Below are 14,448 nucleotides of genomic sequence, written 5' to 3'. Positions count from 1 at the left end.
TATTGTTTAGTTGAGGCATATATACGAGATTATCATCTTGTAATGGTTGTTGTTTGAGGTTCCAATCTGAATCAAATAATTTAATTCCATCTACTTCCTGCTTTTTTCCATAAATTCCTCCCCCCTTCTGTATCCTCCTCCTAGATGGACTTATAGGCATTACATTATAGGAGTGGGCTCTTGATGGACATGACTCTTAAGGTCACACCTCTTGTTGCTGGATAGACACAACGCTAAGTTTATATTGAGAATATTGTTCTTTGACTTAGTTGTTGATTGTAACATTATTTTCTAGTACATAAAAGTCATTTACCTCGCCACTATGATGCTTATAATGATCTTTGATCATATATTAACGTTCATCTATTCTTGTAACATTACTATCAATTTATTGGTATGTATTATGTATGTATTTATTATTATTATTATTCTATCATAATGTAATAATATATATAATTTATGATGATACATAATTCATCTATATTGTATAATTGATATAGTCAATTATATTATATTATAGTCACATTATGACTATATCAATTATATAGTATTATATTGTGTTATAATATTTATTTATTTATTATTTTAATTTAATTGTATTTATTAAAATCAAGTTAGAAATGGGGGATATCACAGTCCTCCCTTCTCCAATTTGCTTTTCCTCAAGAAATTCAAGATTTTCTTCTTGTGTTTTGATTGATGTACACCATTATAGTCCTGCCACCACAATTTTAAGTTTTAGTTAAAACTGCAATATATATAAATATATCAACATGAAAGTATTTAATCATTATTAATAACAAGTCTTAATACTAATTTAAAGGATAAAACTTATCTTGATTTACAATATCATATCTTGTTGCTTGCTTCATGATGGCTCCCGATGAATAATCTATATGAACCTTGAGAGAGACATTATCTCTTCCCAAGTCTCTAGAAATATCTCTTTAAGATTATCTTGCTCTATTTAATCCTTAAGAGATACTTTATCTCTTCCTAAGGTCTCTTACAAATATCCTTTTTGGATTATCCATCTCTATAATCCTTAGGATGGACTTTATCTCATCATAAAGCCTTTAGGGATATCCCTTTAGGATTACCCTCTCTATTTAATCCTTAAAATAGACTTTATCTCATTTTAAGGCCTCTATGAGTATCCCTTTAGGATGTACCCACCTTTGTGGACATTGAAGAGACTTTATCTCATCCTAAGTCACTAAGGATATCCTTTTAGGAGTATCCCTCTCTATTTAATCCTAGGAGAGACTTTATCTCAACCTAAGGCTTCTCAAGGTATCCCCTTTAAGGTTACCCATTTCTATAAATCTTGGGAGAGACTTTATCCCTTCCCAAACCTTTAGAAATGTATGATCTTTGTATTTTTATACAAGAAAGATTTGAGTATAAATACAATTGAAGATTTGTATTAATATAATTATTGTAAATTCTCATAATTAATTACTAGGGATAGCTACTACTGAAGTTGAATAATCTCTTGTCCCACTTTATCTTCCATTCTTCTCTATTGTTGATTACTAATTTCCCTTCTCAAATTCATGCATCAAGTGGAATTTCTTCAAAATACCATCGCTTCTCTCCTTCATTTTGTGCTTGGATACTATTTAGATCTCTTGGATCATGTATTGCTTTCTTATGTGATTCTTCTATTTCTCTCTTGAATGTTGCTTCTATTCTATTAATTTGATTCCTTTTTCTACACCTGTAACCTGATTCCCATGGTTCTCTACACCTAAAGCATAAGCCTTTCTTCATTACGTCCTCTTTTTTTCTTGAGAGCATCCTTCCCTTGGCATTGGTACCCAACAGTCCACAGTCCTCTACAAAAATAACATTTTTTTTCTCTTTATGATCACTTCTTGAGTTATTGTCTCTATGTTTTGTCTTTGTTGAAGAATTCTTAGATCTTTCCTTTGAAGGATTTGATTCTACCATTTTTTCTTTTCTAATGGCTTCTTCCAAGTTTTGTGGTTCATGTGGTTTAACAAAGTGCCTGGTGGAGTCTTTCCATCCTTCTATAAATATATGAGTGAGTCTCTTTTGGGAAAGGTATGGAACAATAATTGATAATTCCTAGAATTTGTGAGCATAGTCTTCCACTATTCTAGTTTGTTTGAGTTGAGTTAGTTCTTGAAATTACCATTCGATGTCCTTATCATCAAATTTTTTCATGAGATTTTGGGAGAATTCTTCATATGATTTTATATCTTTATGTCCCAATGAGATACACCCATGGGTCCACCAATCATGTGTTGCTCCCTCTAGATGCACTATAGCAAATTGCAGTACATCTTCTTTCATCATGGGGTTTAGAATAAAAAATGTGTTTAATTTTTCTAACCATTGGTGTGGTGTAATTTTTTCTGAACCATCGAAATGCGGAAGCTTAATTTTGTTATTTTTATGTTTGAGTTCTTCATTTACCGTCCTTCTAGACATCTCCCTTCATTTATCCTCACAAAATTCTCTAAATGATATCACTTCTCTAATGTTGGGTTCTAGAGTAGCATATGTCTTCGCAATATCTTTCATACTAGTTAGGGTTTGTTTGACCCCTCCCTCCTCTCTTAGATTTACTCTTCTAGGTAGGAATGTAGGTTGGGGAAGGCTGGAGCTTGAAGTTACATTGTTATTTTTAGAATGGACTGAATTAGTTTCTCTCACTATGTTAGGTTGGCTTCTCAAATTATTGATCAAATTTCCCATGTTCTGTAATGCTTGCAGGAGGATCTGATTTGACTTCTCCATTTGATTCAATATAGTTTGGTTGGTTTGGTGGGTTTACTCCATATATGTTCTCACTTCATTAGCTAAGTCATTCATTGTAGTTTTATTTGTCCTTCTCTCATAAGTTTCCATATTCCTCACTCATAGGATGTCAAGGTTATGCTCTAATACCATTGTAATGTTCCTTCTCCCTCTATTATGGAAAATAATGACACTTTATTGAATATTATCTCTTTTATTGAAAGATTGGATATCACTTTGTGAAACTGATGTTCATGAGAAAATAATGCCCTTTAGAAGAAAAGGAATTATATTTCTAGAACTGAGATATGTTATATTTCACAACGATTGGTTTTTATTTCTTATATGTAGATTATTATTACAACTATGATAATGGTTTTCCTGGCCTTAGTAAGCTATATATATCTACTTATATTTCTCTCTAACCAACAATATTTTCCTTTCTCCCAAATCTGAAAAAGACTATAATTTATTAATTTTTCGTGGTGGCTATTTTCCTATATATATTCGATACCCCTCCAAGTCAATGGATTTCTACACTCTGAATATATATACCCTTCATAGATGTTCTCTATCATAAGGGACATTTTTAATATTGTTTGCTATCACTCCAAATAACTTGTGTTCTTATGCCTGTCATTTTGAGTGGGATATTACAATGTTGTGTCAGATATTTGGAGTTGTCTATGTTCTTCTCTAGTTGCTTCCTACTCTCTAATGTGGTTTTGTGGTCAGAAAGGTAATTTATAACCACCTAAATGATGGACGCTTATTGTTTAGTTGAGGCATATATCTAAGATTATTGTCTTGTAATCATTGTTCTTTGAGGTTCCAATCTGAATCAAATAATTTAATTCCATCTACTTCCTAATTTTTTCCATAAATTCCTCCCCCCTTCTGTGTCCTCCTCCTAGATGGACTTATAAGCATTACATTATAGGAGTGGGCTCTTGATGGACGTGACTCTTAAGGTCACACCTCTTGTCACTGGATAGACACGCCGCTAAGTTTATATTGAGAATATTGTTCCATGGCTTAGTTGTTGATTGTAACATATATTTTCTAGTACATAAAAGTCATTTACCTCGCCACTATGATGCTTATAATGATCTTTGATTATATATTAATGTTCATCTATTCTTGTAATATTACTATCAATTTATTGGTATGTATTATGTATGTATTTATTGTTATTTTATCATATATATATATATATATTATAATCATATTATATTATAATCATATTATATTATATTCACATTATGACTATATCAATTATGTAGTATTATATTGTGTTATAATATTTATTTATTTATTATTTTAATTTAATTGTATTTATTAAATTCAAGTTAGAAATGGGGGATATCACATTTTTTACATATAAAATAGATTATAGGGAGTTTACCTTTGTATTTGTCTTTTCCTCTTGGTAGCCTTCTTTCCAATAATGCTTCTAACTCATCAAGATCATCATCTAATTTAGTGTCACTATCCACTTTCTTACCCATCTTCTTTATTTTGGATCCCTCAAGAGTTAGTTGAGACTTGAGTGAAAATCCAACACTACAAGGTGTGTAGTTATCAAAATTTGAGTATTCGAATGTAGTAAGTCTACTAATTAGACTATTCAAGGTCAGATCATTATCGGGTATACATCTCAGTGCTTGAATTGCATAGATAGGAAGTAAAGTTCTCAATACCTTTCTTATCACAGTCTCATTAGATATGTGTGATCAATCTCCTCTAATAGAATTCACAACCTCCTTGATTTAGCCACAATACCATGCAAGAGTCTCTCCTTATTTCATTCTCAAGTCATCAAACTTGTGTCTCAAACTTTCTTCTTTAGCCCTTAATACATTTTTGTCTTCTCCATCATTTTGAACCAACTTATCCCACATTTTCTCTACATTATTGCACTCATTTACATCATCAAATTAAGCATACCTTGGGGAAGATGCTGAATCTATCATCATTTGATTAGCTCCTACTTCTCCTTTATTTTCTCAATAGTCAAGGGTCCACAAACTTCAATGTATTCATTTTCCAAGTATTATAGTGCAAAATCTCCAACTCTAGATAGATGCAATCTCATTAGTCTTTGTGATGTTGGGAAGTTATCTTTGTTGAGCTTGGGTACCTCTCTCTTGTACATATTGATCTTTAACTTAAGTCCCATCAAAATTTCCTTTCAAACACCAAAGCTTTGATACCAATTGTTAGAATGATTAGAATAACTAAGAGGGGGGCGGGGGTGAATCAATTATCCTCAGGTATTGATGTGCCAATTCAAATTTTAATATCTTTAAAAAACTTATTCAAACTCAAAAAACCACTCAGCCAATATAGCAACTCATCAACAAATTAACGTATTAATTCATCACTTAGCTCTTTGTTTAGCATATGTTGACTAAGAGAAATAAAACAACAAATAACATGCACCACACATATAACATTCACACATACATGACACCTAGATTTGCCATAGAAACCCAATCCAAGAAAAACCACCAAGTAACATGCTACCACTTTTCACTCTTTTGAAGTGAGCTTGGTTAAGAACCAACCCTATTAAAGTTTACAAAACACAATATTAGGTGTGACCCTATTAAAGGATTTAATCACCCTATTAGGAATGTCCTGATTAGAGGTCTTTCGATCATTTCATTAGAATTTCACCTTAATTAAAAGATTTACAAATAACTATTGATTAAAGGATTTTGACTTCTACAATTGTTAGAAAGTAACAACTAGGTTTGATCTATTAAGATACAACTCACATTGCAAATTCAGATCTCCATTTAACTCCTTTTTTGGTACTTTGACTGGAATTCATTATGTTCTTCATCTTTGATCTACTTGGCAACCCTTCAAGCAATCACACTTTAGCAATCTTCAAAATTTTCTTCTGCTACTATGTTGTTCACAGGTTCTCCACAAAATCACCAATCAACAACAAACCAACCTCTTCAAAACATCTTGTGTACCTCCATAAATAGGTAGATTTGATCTTTTGTCACTTGAACATCACCATAGATCTTAAGGTTTGATCAAATTCATTGAATCTATCCATCATTTTGTCGTTCTACTCCTTTCTTGACACTTCTAGAAACTTCTCTTTAAATCCTTGCCTTTGAATGCATAACAAAATCAATTCTTGCATTAAATATACCAGCTCATCAATCCTTATCATTCAAACATTTTGACCAATCCAAAAATTCAACTATGTGAGTCTCAAACTCAATTCTTTCACAAACTATTATATTGCTAACACTTGCTCATCACCGTGTAGTTCATTCTCTACTATTTTGTCTCACTCATCTTCTACTGGCTAGCTCAATTTTCACTATGCTCAATCACTACTATATTTTATTTGTCACCTTTCTTAGCCATAACTATCACTCAAATGATAACATTTTCTTGGCTATCTCTTAAAAACCTTAATCTTCCACTTCATTGACCTAGTAAAACTGTCACTCAATCAAGGTTAGTATTTTACTCAACTTCTTGTCTTCTTTGCTATATATCAACTCAATTGTCTTCTTCACTTTATTTAATAATTAAACAACATATTATCTTGTCAAAGACTATTCAATCAAGTGCCCATTATAATTCCAACATACTTGCTCCTCTTCACTCAACAACTTCACTAGTTCTTCTAATTATCTCCCTTTTCAAATCATCTTCATCAATCAACTGATATGGCAATCTACACTATTAGCTAATGTCTCACTAATAAGGTTTGACATCAATGACAACATAACAATTGTTCCAATTGTAGTTTCCAACAAAGATTACATGGGATATGTTGTGGCTTCACAAGAAACACCACATTTTGAAGTCAAAGGGGGGCCCCTCTTTGATTTTAGGTCAAGGGATTCCATTCTCTAGGATAGGGCACCTACTCAAGCACTTTGATATATAGGGTCTCCCTCTGATTCTAGGTCAGTCCAGGATGTCCATTCGGTCAGCACTGAACAAAGTTGGGACCCTCCCTTTTATTGAATAATTTTCAATTATAGAGCCCCCGAAAGATGAACCTTTATACCTTTAGACATCCACATAGTCACAGATCATCCTTAACTTCCACCAACTACCTAAGGTGAATTTGGGTGCACACATTCACACCCCATAATGGTGTGCATTATGTGTTATGTGCCCAACATGTGCATAAGTAACTTTCCATCAAAAACATCATCCATGTGCACCTGCTAATGTATGCAATATGCACTTTTAAGAGCATTACAAGGTCATGATGCACACCTTGTGTATGTGCACTTTTTTGGCCCTTTTGGTCAATTTTTTAAAGTTTTCCCTATTCTTTTGCAAGTTTTTGTCATTTTTTTTTCCAGTTGGGTCATTTTGATTAGTGTTTTTTGTAATCTTCTAGCATGGGTATATTGAATTTGTGAAGGTTAAAATGGCATCAACCTCATCATCTATTGCAGTGAAGATAACACCTAAACTAGTCACCTTCAAGCTCCAAGGCATGGCAAAGAAATCATGATTTATGGACAAGCACTCAGAAGTCTAAGATACAAATATGGGACATGTTGATTGGAACACACTTATGGTTTTGTGCAACAAACTAAGAGAGAGGTCAGATATGATCTCATCACTGATCCTTAGCAGGTTAGTGAACTCAAATTCCCATCCCTTGTCCATCCAATCTCCAAAGTTGATCATGGCGTTGACTCATCATTATGTGCCAAAGGAGAAGGTTATAAGGTGCATTATAGGGGAGATGGTTTTGGATATACACTTTGATAATATAAAGAAGGTTTTTCACCAATGACCTGCAAACCAATTCTAGAAGATAATATATGACATAGCATAGGTGGTATATGGAGCACTAAAAAGAGGCAAAAGGCATAGTGTAAGAGAGGTAAATTTTTCCCCAACCTCCCACTAAATTAATATTTGGAACGGTCTACATGATCCTAGGGTAAATGATAGATGATACTGGCTACAATATAGTGCTCCTAAGCATAGTTATGGGACTCCCTGTAGCTAGTCATCTTGAAACTTGGATGGTTCATTTCATTGAAACTATCAAGAGGAAGGGGATACCAATTGACTAGGCCACCATCATCAGCAATAACCTAGATGAATAACTCATTTTGGTAAAGAGTGGCCCTTTTCTACATGGCTTTCTATGTGGCCTATCTTTTGTAAGCCAAACCAACATGCTATCCATGGTTGGTAAAGTAAGGAATCATGTAGGAAGCCAACACCTAGTTGTATATAGTATACCGGTAGTTGGTACAAAAGAAGCTCTTGTTCAAGAGCCTAGAGTACAAACTAGTGAATGATGGCTTCATCTTTTCTATATTTTGGTTCATGAAAGGGGACTATGCAAAGAGATTGTTTGTTAAGGCAACTGCCTAAATAAAACAAGTAGGTACTTGCTTCATTTAGTTCAACACATTCACATATATCAGGGTAACATAAACCCTCCTCTATCCAAAGAAGCTTCCCTGCTAGCCATTAGATAGATTGATATTGCTGGACATAACTAGGCAAATGGCTTCAACATAGGATAGGGTTAGAAAGAAACATAAGAACTAGAAGACATGGGTATGGCCCATTACTATTAGAGCTTTCAAGGTAAAAAAAAAACAAGATATTGACACATATGAGCTGGAATGAGATTAGTATCCCTTGGATGATTATCGAGTAGCTTGACCCTACTTTGACAATATTAGGATGATCCATCATCTCGTAGGCAAGCAATTTATGCATGATGCCTCGATAAAAAATCATTGGATAAATTGTGTAGATGACTTTGATGTTTGAATTAGGAACTATTCTAGGATAAATCTACAACTTGTAGAAAGAGCTCTTAATTTGCACATTCCTTTGAACATGTGGAATAAAGATACTCTAGATGTGTTAGATCCATTGTATAACAAGGATAGGATCTTTGGGCTAGTTCTTAACACATTGACACTACAAGCTATGACTAGGCCCAAGAAAGGGAAAGGGACCAAAGTCACTATCTTGAATTACAAAGAAAAGTCCTTGGTACGACCATAAATGATTTACAAACATGAGTGGAAAGTGGCCTACTTCCATAATGAAAATGTCAATGGGAAGAAAAGAAAGAAGGCAGTACAAGAAGAAGAAGCCTAACTAGAGGAGGCTTAGAGAAAAGAAGAACCAGTTCAAGGAGAAGAATCTAATGCTATAGCTTTAGAAACCTTGACCCAAAAAAAATCATCTCCATCAATACCCAAGAGTGCTAGGACTGAGACAATGGTAATAGGGGAGAAAAGGAGAAAGCTAAAGAAAAAGAAGAGAGCCTCATCTCCTTAAATCTTGGAGACCATACTTGAGGTGGAAGAGGAATAGTAAGGTGATGAGATCAAATATATCCCACTCACTAGGAGAACTTGGTCACCTAGGGCCACATAAGAGGGAAAATGGAGGAGTGAAACCTAGATGCCTCCTTCTATTGCAGAAAAACCAATCCAACTTGGGGATTCTACTTACCAGGAGGGATGGATAGATTCCATAGAAGGAGATGGCTATGATGTTTTTGACTTCTCAGAGTTCAATTTTATGTTGATTGGCACACAATTGGAGGGTGGAGTGATAAGGGAGATACCTCATAAAGAATATCTAGGTGAGGACTAGAATCAATTACCTCTATTGTTGCAAGGAAAAATTGGTATACTACCTCCACCACTAGGAAAGCCACTTTCACCTCCTCCTCCTCCACTAGAGTAAGAAATTACCCCTGTGCCACTGCCAATCACTAGATTAAATAGTAAAACCCTTGGAGGGGATGTTTTTTAATAATTACACACAAATTAGGTTTCAAAGGAGGGGAAATTTTTTGGAGAAGATAAAAAAAACCACCCATGGAAGGGTCAGAAACCTCTCATTTGAGGACAATGACAACCACTCCATTAGTTGAGCAATCTAGGATAGAAAAGAGTGACAGGGGCAAGAGGCTAGTCTTTGAAATAGCCTCATCTTCAAGCCATTACATGTCTCCCATGGCTACTACTCCAATATGTATGAAGCAAGAAGTGTTGACTCACCAATTATGATAAATGGAATATACAAAGGCTAAGGAGTAAGAGGCATTGACAAAGGCACTGCAGACACCAACACCTATTCAGGGTGATCCAAAGTAGCTCACCTTTTTCAAGAGTAATAAGAGAAATGAATTGATAGAACATATATCTATTCCTCCACCCCATTTACATATCGAATACATTTCCTTAAGGACTACCAGATGTATGAGGTAGTACTAGGGAAGGCCACCCAAGACATGACCAAATTTTTGACGATAACATACCTTAAACAAGTGTTTCAAAACTTGGATGAAGATGAGGCTGAGATTTTGGAACTAAGAATGTAGAATGATCTAGTTTGGGAGTATGTAAAGGGGATAGTTGGTCCATTGGACCTTGACCATCTTGAGATCACTTTAGTGGCTATCCCTTATAAACAATCTCCAACCACAGGACAAGGTGACTCATTTTTTGATGCATGAAAAAGGTGGTGTCACGATTTTGAGGATATAGGAGTATAGATTATTCACTTCAATGTGGATGCACTATTAGGTATACAAAAGAATGCAGATAGATTGTTTACCATAGTAGACCAGATTTTGGATTAATGGATGAAGTGGTTACGTGGACTAGAGACCTAGAGGCATTGAAAACAATTAAGGGCTAGAGACACCATATGTTATTTGAAATTTAATTCATAGAAGAATTAGATAAAGTAGATGATTGGATTGAGAAAATATCAATAGGAAATAGGGAGATGATTAGGTTGTGTGAGGATATTCAAGATGCAAATAATAGGGCTCTAGATCAAATTTTGGAAGATGATAAGAATTATAGGGCAACCTATTTGGAGATTTTTAAAGATGACTCTAGGACTCAATTATGTTTGAGTGAAGTAGTGGTGCAACATTTTGGAGCTTTATTTGAGACTACATCCTCAAAAGATGATGTTAGACAAACTTTTAGAATTGAGGCAACACTTACAGAGTTAGACTCCAAACTTGAGGATTTTTTAGAGATCATGCAAGAGGTGCACCAACAGTTTTGATCAGTTTTGGTGATATCGATAGTTAACTACTAGTTCCATTTTTATCAGTGTTTCATGCACTAAAAATGCATTTTTACTACAATTTAACTGATAGAGACACACAGTGGAGCTTGAGTTTGGATTGAAAGAAGTGTCATAGACTCTCATATCATCTACAAACTTCTCTCATCTTATCTTCTTCTTCCTTATGAGTTTTTGAGTCATGTAAAGGTATATGCAATATGTAATTAATAAAATAAAGAGTGCATGCCTACTTGGCACCTAGTTAAGAGTCTGTTTGTATATAATTTACTTAAAATTATTGATTTTAGCATGCTTTTTGAAAGGAAAAAGGCCCTAGATCCAAAAATTGTGTTAAGGATGGGGTTTCCTATAAATACAAAGATTTAATATGTATTTAGGTCTAGTACTTTGATGCAATAAAGTATATTATTACTGTTGTCATTCTATTTGTAGTATTTCTTGCTAGAATGTGTGTTTATCTTGTGAATTTTATGTTCGTGAATAGTGATGGAGCCAATGGTTTTATTGTATGTTAATGCTTGTGTGATCTATTAATTCTAGTGTTTTTCATTTGCCAAAAAATTCCCTCTAGTGTGAAAAATTGGAGAAAGGATCACCTTTGAGTTCTTGCATAGTGATTTGTCTCATGTGCATGCACTTTCTGTGGTTGCATGATTGAATGAATCATAAAACATCTTATGGTTTTTATTGATTCCCTTTGATGATTTCATCAGTGGATTTGAGGAAATGTTTTTCATGATTCAATTGGTGTCTACTCAATCCTTTCAAAGGTTTAATTTTCAAAAGCATTGCTTTTATGACTTATGTCCATTATGAATTTCATTTTTAGTAATTTCATTTAATTTTCTTGTCACCCTAACTCTACTATGTGCTTTTGGACACTTAGTTAAAATAGGAATTCATAGTAGTTTCATTGTTAGAACTTGCATTCATCCTTAAAATTTTAGAAAATACAAAATACATTCTTCTATGGATTTTATTTCTCCAAGAATTGTGTAGTTAAAGTACCAACAAAGCCCTTCTTGTGAGTATTCACATTTATCTTCAATTAAGGTATCTAGTAGGTTGAAAAACAACCATCCACAACCTTGATGTTGACAAAATTGATCGACTTTTCAAGAGATAAATTTTTAAGGATTTGTGTTGTTGTCATCATGCAAAATGATTACTCAATAGGATACAAATGTTTGTTGAGATCTAGATCCCTACAAGGGCATTGCTAGGAAAAATTGCTAGTTTGTAATAAAATGTGCAAATTTGTATCATCTTTTTAGTAATTAGGGGTGGAGAATTACCCCTAAACAAAATAATAATAATAAATATTGATCCAAAAATAATAATTTAACTTAAAATAAAATCATTCTTAAAAATATATAAATTATGAATGAAATATCAAAATATCACAAAATAAATAACAATTTTTTCTTCAAAATCATATGATTAATGGGAAGATTGAGTCATATGACTTTATCTGAGATATGTGATGGTGAAGATTAAAGGGGGTAAAATGTTTGTGGAGATTTAGGGCCCTACAAGGGCATTACTAGGAAAAATCGTGGGTAGTTTGTAAAAATAATACAAATATGGTCTCATCCTTCTTTGCAAAATAATAAATGCTTCATTAAAAAGTGATTAGGGGTGGAGACTATTATTGAATAGCATCAGTCAGAGACTATAGATTATACATGTATATGTGTGTATGTTTTACATACACTCACTAATCTCAATATGATTATATATCTTAAATCTGATCAAGCACTTCATATCAAACTAAGATGAAACCCGTACATATATTTTTACATTTGATATCAAAAATATGATGGTCTTGATTGACCCAGTATCGCTCTTTATGAATAACACATTAGTCAAAAATTAGTTAGTACTAACTAACTAACCTAATCCTGTAGAAGATCAGATTAATTAGTTAATACTAACTAATCAAATTGGAAACACATGACTATTGATATTGAAGGATCATGACCTATCTTGGAAGGTGTCCATTGGAATCAATATTTATGTGCACCAATGATTGTTGTATTGACATAGAAATTAATAAATGCTCAATACCTTCAACAATGTATCGACATTATCATATTGCTCATAATCATTCTATATCATCTATCTTATATCTTGTCTATATTGCATTCTCAGTCTTCAAGATTATTACAAATCGAGATTTAGAGATTAACATATTGTAGATTGAGAACCAAAGATCTACATCACTATAGATTGGGTTCTTACATACAAAACGAATCACATATACTAAATGTATTAAAGATTGAATATATTACTCTGCATATAAAAGGTACATATGCTCTTATACCTGCAAGTAAAAGTACAAACTTGTTAGTAACCTATGATTAGAATTAAAAGAAATATACAATATGATAGAAGCTTAATTCATTTATAGAGATTGGCCTAAAAATAAAATAATAATAATAAATACTGACCCCAAAATAATAATTTAACTCGGAATAAAATCCTTCTTTAAAAATATAGATTATAAATGAACTATCAAATACCATAGTGTAAAATAATATTTTTTTCCTCAAAATCATACCATGTGTTGTATGACTCGATTTGAGATATTAGATGGTGAAGATTACACGAGGTACAAGTCTCCTGGGACTTAGGGACCTACTAGTATCTTGTTAGGAAAAATCATAGGTAGTTTGTAAAAATTGACAAATCTGTGTTGTCCTTCTCTACAATATAATAAAAGCTTCAGTAAATAGTGATTCGGGGTCGAGACTATCCCCAAAATATAATAATAATAAATTCTTTATTGAATAGTGATTAGGGGTGGAGACTAACCCCAAAATAATAATTTAACTCAACAAAATCATTCCTACAAAATATAGATTATGAATGAAGTATCAAAATATCACATTATAAAATTTAAAAAAATCCTCAAAATCATACCATTAATGGGTAGATTGGGTTGTATGAATTGATCTGAGACATTGGATGGTGAAGATTATAGGGGGTAGAAACATCTACTTATATTTAGGGCCCTGCAAGGGCATTTCTAGGGAAAACTGTGGGTAGTTTGTAATTTTTTTGCAAATCCACATCATCTTTCTTTGCATAATAATAAACACTTCGCTGAATAGTGAATAGGTGTGGAGATTAACTCCAAAATAAAATAATAATAAATTTTGACCCCAAAATAATAATTTAAACTCAAAAAAAAGAACCTTCTTAAAAATATAGATTATGAATGAAATATCAAAATATCACAAAATAAAATAACAAAATTTTCCCCAAAATCATACTATTAATGGGCAGATTGGGTTGTATGACTCAATTTGAGATATTGGATGGTGAAGATCATAGGGGTACAAATATATGTTGAGATTTAGGGCCCTACAAAGGTATGCTAGGGAAAAATCGCAAGTAGTTTGCAAAAATTATACAAAAATATGTCTCCATTCTCTATAAAATAATAAAAGCTTTAATGAATAGTGATTAGGGATGGAAATTGACCCCAAAGTAAAATAATAATAAACATTGACCCAATAATAATAATTCAACTTGTAACAAAATCATTCTTAAAAAATATAGATTAAGAATGAAATATCAAAATAT

The sequence above is a fragment of the Cupressus sempervirens genome, chromosome 3 (genome assembly GCF_028749045.1).
Source record: "Cupressus sempervirens isolate cs-2001-9-10 chromosome 3, ASM2874904v1, whole genome shotgun sequence".
In the NCBI taxonomy this organism is placed as follows: Eukaryota; Viridiplantae; Streptophyta; class Pinopsida; order Cupressales; family Cupressaceae; genus Cupressus; species Cupressus sempervirens.
This window is presented reverse-complemented; position numbering follows the sequence as displayed.